We start from the raw sequence: 6,686 nt of genomic DNA, 5'->3' as shown, positions 1-6,686 counted from the left end.
GGGATTTTTTTTGCAGAGCCTGCTTGCCTCTTCTACAGCTGGGGGGCCAGCTGCCCAGGGGCTGAGCTGCCGGGGGGCTGAACGGGGGCGCATGGACCCCTTGCTGCTTCTGCCTTCAGCAGGGGCCTGCAGCTGCCAAGCACTGGCTGAAGGGTGAAGTGGTGTGGAGCCCGATACTTTTTTCCAGCAGATCCTGCCCGCCTCTCCCACAGCTGGGGGGCGAGCCGGCTGCTGCATCATCGCAATTTGCAGCACTGCAAACTAAACTACTTGGGGATGTGGTTCAGTTTGCAACACTGCAAAATCATTTGAAACCCCATGCCTGTGAATTGTGTGATGCTATTAAGCCAGACAAAGAGAATTTTGTCACGTGTCCATGGTAATGATCATCGCATGTACAAGTGCCCTGTGGTAGCTCACTCATCCTGGTACTCTGCATCTCTTTCCATATCAAGTTTAAGCTTTGCAAAACAACACTTTGTTCCTACCTTCATATACAGGGTGTGTACCAAGAAAGAGTATATAGGTCAAAGAGGCTATTCACTGTCTTTGAGATATTTATCATGTAAGTCTAACACCTCTTTTATTTCTAATCCCAGGTTTCTGTGTTCTACATTTAACTACACTGAGGACCCTTAGCAACAAATGTAATAATCCCTACCCATCTCTTGTGTCCCATTGTTCTTTATCATTTCCTCTTGTCATCAAATCAGTCTCCTTATTAGCTTAAACCTGGCAATGGTGTTTTCAGTATGACCATTGTAATCATTTGTGTAAATGCTTAAAGCTGGTGCTCCCATTTCCAGACCCCAGAGAGTATCTGCAAACTGGGGATACCTTTTGGCTCTGCAAACTGGGGATTCCTCTTGGTTTATAAATATTCTGGTCTTAGACAGATATACCATAGCCCTCATAAACAGAACTGATTATAAATGCTATGCATTTCCTTTTTAAAAAATATATTTTATAGAGGCTTCTTTTCAGGTGTCTGAATTGAAAACAAAGAATATTTGCTATTTGAAAACAGGAAATCATTACCAAAAGTGAGACATTTTTCAGTTTCATGAATGAGAGATACATGGGTTTTCAGTTTTCTTGTTAATGCATTTAAAATGTTAAATAAGGTTTAAAAAATCCATTTGAGAAAAAAAAATGGCTGTTTAGTGTTAAGGCTTAGGTGGGAAAAGTCCCATCATGTTTAATAATAATGCTTAGATATACATGTGCTCCCTTTAGGGATCCCTTCGGGGATCACATGGAAGAAATCTAGTCAGTGCTGGAGCAGAGGGACCAAAAGGGATGAGGTAGTAGGATCTGTTTGAGGGGGGTTTTTTTGGATCTAATAAATGGAATAGACAATAAAGGTTTTCCTGGAGCTGCAGGTTTGGCAGAAACACCTGAAAAGGCCTTGCTAGTGTTTGAAGCAGTAGGAATATGTGACAGTGTACATACAGGCAGCCAAAGAATTTGTTGTAACACAAGACACTCCGCAAGCAAATAAGGGAAGCTGGTTGGAGGACATTTTTCAGCATTTTCCCTGAGAGATTGTTAGGACTTGTGAGTCACCTGTATAAAACCGTTGGAGAGCAGAATGCGTCTGCTGGCAAAATAATAATGGGCATTGCAATGTGGGCTTAGAAAGTTACAGATGCATCACAGCTGTCTCCTGCCGTGAATGGCTTGGGTTTTTTATCATTCTTCATTAAACTCAGTATGTTTCCAAAATGAAATGGGGTGAGGCCTCTTTTTTTTTTTTCAGTGTAAACTATTCTGAAAGCATGCTAAGAAGACAAACCCTCTATTTTGTTTAAATGGAAATGTTTGGTCTGCTGAATATGGTTGGTAGAAGTGAGGCTCCCCCCCCGCCCCAAATGCAATCAAAGTAAGTATCTGAGAAAAGGAGCAAAGTCAGTAGCGTTCACATCATTAGCACTGAGCAGTTAATAAATATCTACATGGCAAACAGCAAAGTCTGAGGGAAAGACTGCCATACACGCAATAACCTAAACAAATAATAAGACAAATGATAAGATTGATAAGATGCACTGAAATAAACTGATGGGTGCCTTATGTTTCTGATGTATGAATGGGATTCTGTGGTCAGTCCCCAGCTCCAAAGTGGCAATGCTTCTCAAACTGAATTCTGATAGCCAGAGGCAGGACTGGGTTCAATGCCTATTATTAAGGTTGCCCCAAACTTCCCATGACATGCCGTTGTTTACTTGCTTATAATATTGCCAGACTCTGAACCAGTCCATCTGAAATATTCCATGGCAAAGCCTGACTTTTTTTTAACTTTCAACCACCATAATTGACCATTTCTGAAAATGAAGCTAGAAAGTAAGTTGTTTTTCTGCTTTAAATTCTGAAGAAGAATTTGGATGAAGTTGCCTATCCACAGACTTTGGGAAAGAGAATAAAAGCCTGGTAGGGACCTTGGCCATCGCTGTGAAAATTCACCAGATTTTGGGCAAGTTATAAGCCTTCAATGCGCAGCGCAACGGAAAACAAGACATCCCAAGAAAGGGATAGGGAGATGATGAGGGGGTCATGGAGCATGAAGGAGGACAAGTTGTGTAATAGCACAGGGACCCTGCAGCAGCAGCAGCTCTGCAAATGCCTGCTACAGGCAGAGTCTTTATTACACTTGAAGAGGCCCTGGACACAGTCTGTGGCACAGGTGCCTCTTTCCTACCACGTGCACGCGGGATGACTTGCACTAACCAACCTATTGGTGTCCCTACAGACTGGGACCCCAGGCCATTTCCCTGGTTACTCAGGCTAAAATAGACTCTATCAGCTGGAGTCCCATCCTGGAAGTGAAGGGACAGCCCCCTCCTTATATGCTATGGCACAGGCAGTGGAGGGCAGGAGTCCCTTTGTCTGTAGGACCACTGCAGCACCAGTGCCTAGGACCTCTGCCTCCGGCGTTACAGAAGTGGATGACGTAGAGTGAATGCTTGCGAAGTACTCAGAGGCCAAAGACAGATGTTACACTTATAGCACTGTACGTGCTCTTGCTGCACTGCAGAAGTCAAGGAGCCAGCTGTCCATGCCTCCTCCAAAATGGCAAAAGTACTACAGAAACATCCCTGGCCAAAACAAGAGCTTCTCTGTAGTGCCTCATTTCCGAGCACCACATCTAACATCAGTCAAGTGCACCGTGGCCCTGGTCTCTTGCTCTCTGAGCACCTCACACTGCTCTGCTCTCTCCATCCCCCAAACACTCCCAGGAGGAAGAGTAGGGTGGGCATTCACTGAGCATAACCTTGGAAGAGTGCAGCCTCCCTGCTCTCCCACTTGCTCACAGGGAGAAGCCTGGTCCTGGTCCCAGGCTCAACCGTGTCCCAGGGAGCTGCAGCCCTGCTCAGGGATAGGCTCCTCTCCCCCAGGGTGGCTGGCAGCAGGGCCACGGTGCTGAGTAACCTCCTATTGCCTCCTATTGCCTCCAGCCAGGCTGAGACCTGTGCAGCATGTTGGCATTTGAAACAGCTTTCAGTACTGTTTTATTAGTCGGCAGAGTAATGGTTTCATGAGCAAACCACACTCTGGGAGTAATCTGGGTCTCAGACTGCCTGACAGTCTCAGCTCCGCCACAGATTACTTTTATGGCCCAGAGCAAGCCAGGTGTTTTAAAAAAAAAACCCAAAACTTTACTCACAGGGAAGTTGTGAGGCTACACGTCTGTGAGATGTTAAGATGCTACAGTGAGAAACCTCAGCGAAGGCTCAAAGAAACATACTGCTGTATGTTTGCTGCTTTGAGTAGCTGCCTGACCCCAAGGCCCTCGCACAGGTGATTTCACCGGCAATTTTACACTTGTCAGGACTTTAACATCGGGCTTCGGATATTTCTGGAGAGCTAGGCAGCTCACACAGACCTACCGTCACTCCAAGATCCTGCTTTTGTTACAAAGAAAGTCAGAGCACCGAACTATTCCTGTTGGGATGTGGCGTTACCTGTCGAAACCCCAACTTGTTCTGGAAGGATGAAATATGCCGCAGTACAGATGTCCTGTGCCTCTGAACAGTAACCCTATTTAGACGCTAAGCTGAGAGTTAGTGGTGGAAAGGGACCTTGCCAACGTCTTCTTCACTGGAGTGCATTAGCCCCTACATCCACCCAAGCCAGTCCAAGCTACTGCCTGCAGGAGTTGTCGCTGGAGCCAGAATAAGAGGACCGACTGATGGAAAACTCCATGCTTGCTATGAGAGTGTCATTAGTAACTCTATAGTATGAGATGTCCAGTTAATGCTGGGATTAAATCCCTTTGTTAGGGCTTAATTAGTTAGGACTCATTACTCCTGGTGCATTCTTTCCACATGTGTATCACCACTTAGACAGTCTGGATAGTTGGAAATACATGTATGTTACGGAGGTGTAAGAACAATTTATAGATATCTCAAATGGGTCAGAATTAAGGTCATTTGTGAAAAGTGCAGTGACTGTTTTTTACCTATTTATATTGTTAACTAAATGTGCCATTTGCAAAGCGCTAGGGCCTTTGTATTGGTCACATGAATGTGTCACTCCAGCTAGTCTTTAACCTTATTTTTGTTATTAATAATCCCTCTCTCAGTTATGAACTCAATTAAAGGCGATATTCTATGCAATTAAAGGCGATTAAACGTAATTCTAGGATAATAACATTGTTTTTATGTATATGTAACTAATAACAATGTGTCATTTTAAAGCTCCTGGTGTTTGAAAAAGTAATCCTGAAATGTAACCTCCCATCTCATTCCTACCATCGCATGGGGCAATCTCTGAAACGCACTGTAACATGTGGTTTTGATTTTGAAGTACTGAATGTTTGTACATAACCATCTCCACTGCCTTGTGTGAACTCCCCTTAACACAGATTCCGCAGAGGCTCATGTACCTGAAGCTTGGTCTCTTCACAAGACACAGCCATATCCTACAATTCCTGCCTGCTTGTATCAGCTTGATAGGGAAGAGGATAGGAGGTGCAGAGAGTGAAAGTGTTGGAGCAAGGCCAGGCTGGGCATGCACAGACTTCCCTTACAGGTGCAGAGGAGCACGTCCCAGGTTATGAAACCCCCATCCTATTTTAAAATAGGGCTTCCCTCCTCTGCTGCTCTCTGTTCATCCTTCCCAGTTGTTTTCTGCTCCTGATTGCTGTGTCTGCATTTCCTTGACAGAAAGAAGCACTGAGTCACTGCTGCAGCTATGTGAAGTTTGTTGGGTTTTTTGGTTGTTGTTTTTTTGTGGGTATGACTCTGTGTGTGTGATCTTCTGCACGTCCCCTGGCACTCTGCAAACCTTTCTTCTAAACCAGAACTCACATGTCTAATCACTTCCACTCTAAGCTCCAGAGATTGCATAAGAGACAATATAATAGCTGGTTTCTTCCAGGCTAGCTGCTCAGTAAACTGGGGAAAAGTCCAGCCAGAAAAAAGTACAGAGAAGCCCCAGTCTTTCATCCAGGCCTGCTGAGGTTCAGATCCCCGCACAAACCTGTTCTGAGCAAGGCAGAGGTAGGAGTCAGGAGACCCTACGAAGGGAAGCTTCACTCTGCAGACGACCTCTCCAACCTGTCCAACAGTTTGCAGCGATTAGCACCAGGAGGGTAGATGGGGCAGAGAAGAGGATTTGACTCCTTGTGTAGAACAGGGTTAGGATTGTTGTAATTAATACACTTAGCAAATTGTACCTTCCTAATTTGAAAATGCTCTGTTTGCTGGTAACAGCTGGATTTTCATCTTGTGCTTCCAATCAGAAAGTGAACTCAGCTGGACACAGCTGATCTCTTCCGTATGTGTTTGTACCAACCCGCCGCAACAGGACCTTGATCCTGACTGGAGTGTATTGCAATGCAAACTGTAAATGCTGGTGCAGTAAAAGCAAATCATTGTAGGAGGGAATCTAGGGTGGACGAGGTGATGTGTGGCTTGTGTTCAGGGCCAAGGGGAAAAAAGCTAACATTAATTTAGTCATCCACCTTGGGAACCATTGTACAGACAATGGGAGGACTGGATGGATACTACTCATCCTCTGTCCCATCTTTTTTCTGGACTTTCTTCTTTTGGCATTTCATGTGTCTCACTTGCATTCTATCCCACTGGGTTCAATGGGAGCTTTGCCTTCAGACGGCACTTATTATTCCTGCAGTTCCCACCCAAAGTCTCATAAAAGGCAGCGGGCACATTTCTGAAGGCCTGAATCTAAGGATTCTCTTCCCAGAAGCCCCTTCTAGCCCCGAAGCAGGTCCCCTTTAATCTAAAGCTGAACAGTAAAACGAGCCGGAGGCACAGAGGGTGGGGACACTTTGATCTGTTCAAGGATGCTTAGAGCATTCCACCAATGAATAGGGGAAAGTAGGGTGTGGGCATTAGGAAAGGTTCCTTAGGGCATACTCTGTAACTTATCTCCTATGACTAAAGTAAAGGTTTTTCCATAACACCTGACAAATCATGTGCCACTCAGTCATGCTGTCTCCCAAGAAGTGCCTTTCAACCAGTGTTTAAGGGGGGAAAAAACCCACAACACCACTATGTGATGAGAACATGCATGCTTTGAGCAATGTTTGACGAATACAGTTCTCCACGGAACTGCCATTTTAGTTGTGCTAGACCCTCCCTATTCTAAAGTGCATTGGTTTTAAAATTGCATTGGCAATTTATTGGTTCCCCCTTGAGAATGGGTTTGTTGGGGTTTTTTTTCAT

The sequence above is a fragment of the Crocodylus porosus genome, unplaced genomic scaffold (assembly GCF_001723895.1).
Source record: "Crocodylus porosus isolate Cpor-Errol unplaced genomic scaffold, CroPor_comp1, whole genome shotgun sequence".
Classification (NCBI taxonomy): Eukaryota; Metazoa; Chordata; order Crocodylia; family Crocodylidae; genus Crocodylus; species Crocodylus porosus.
Note: the sequence above shows the minus strand (reverse complement) of the source record.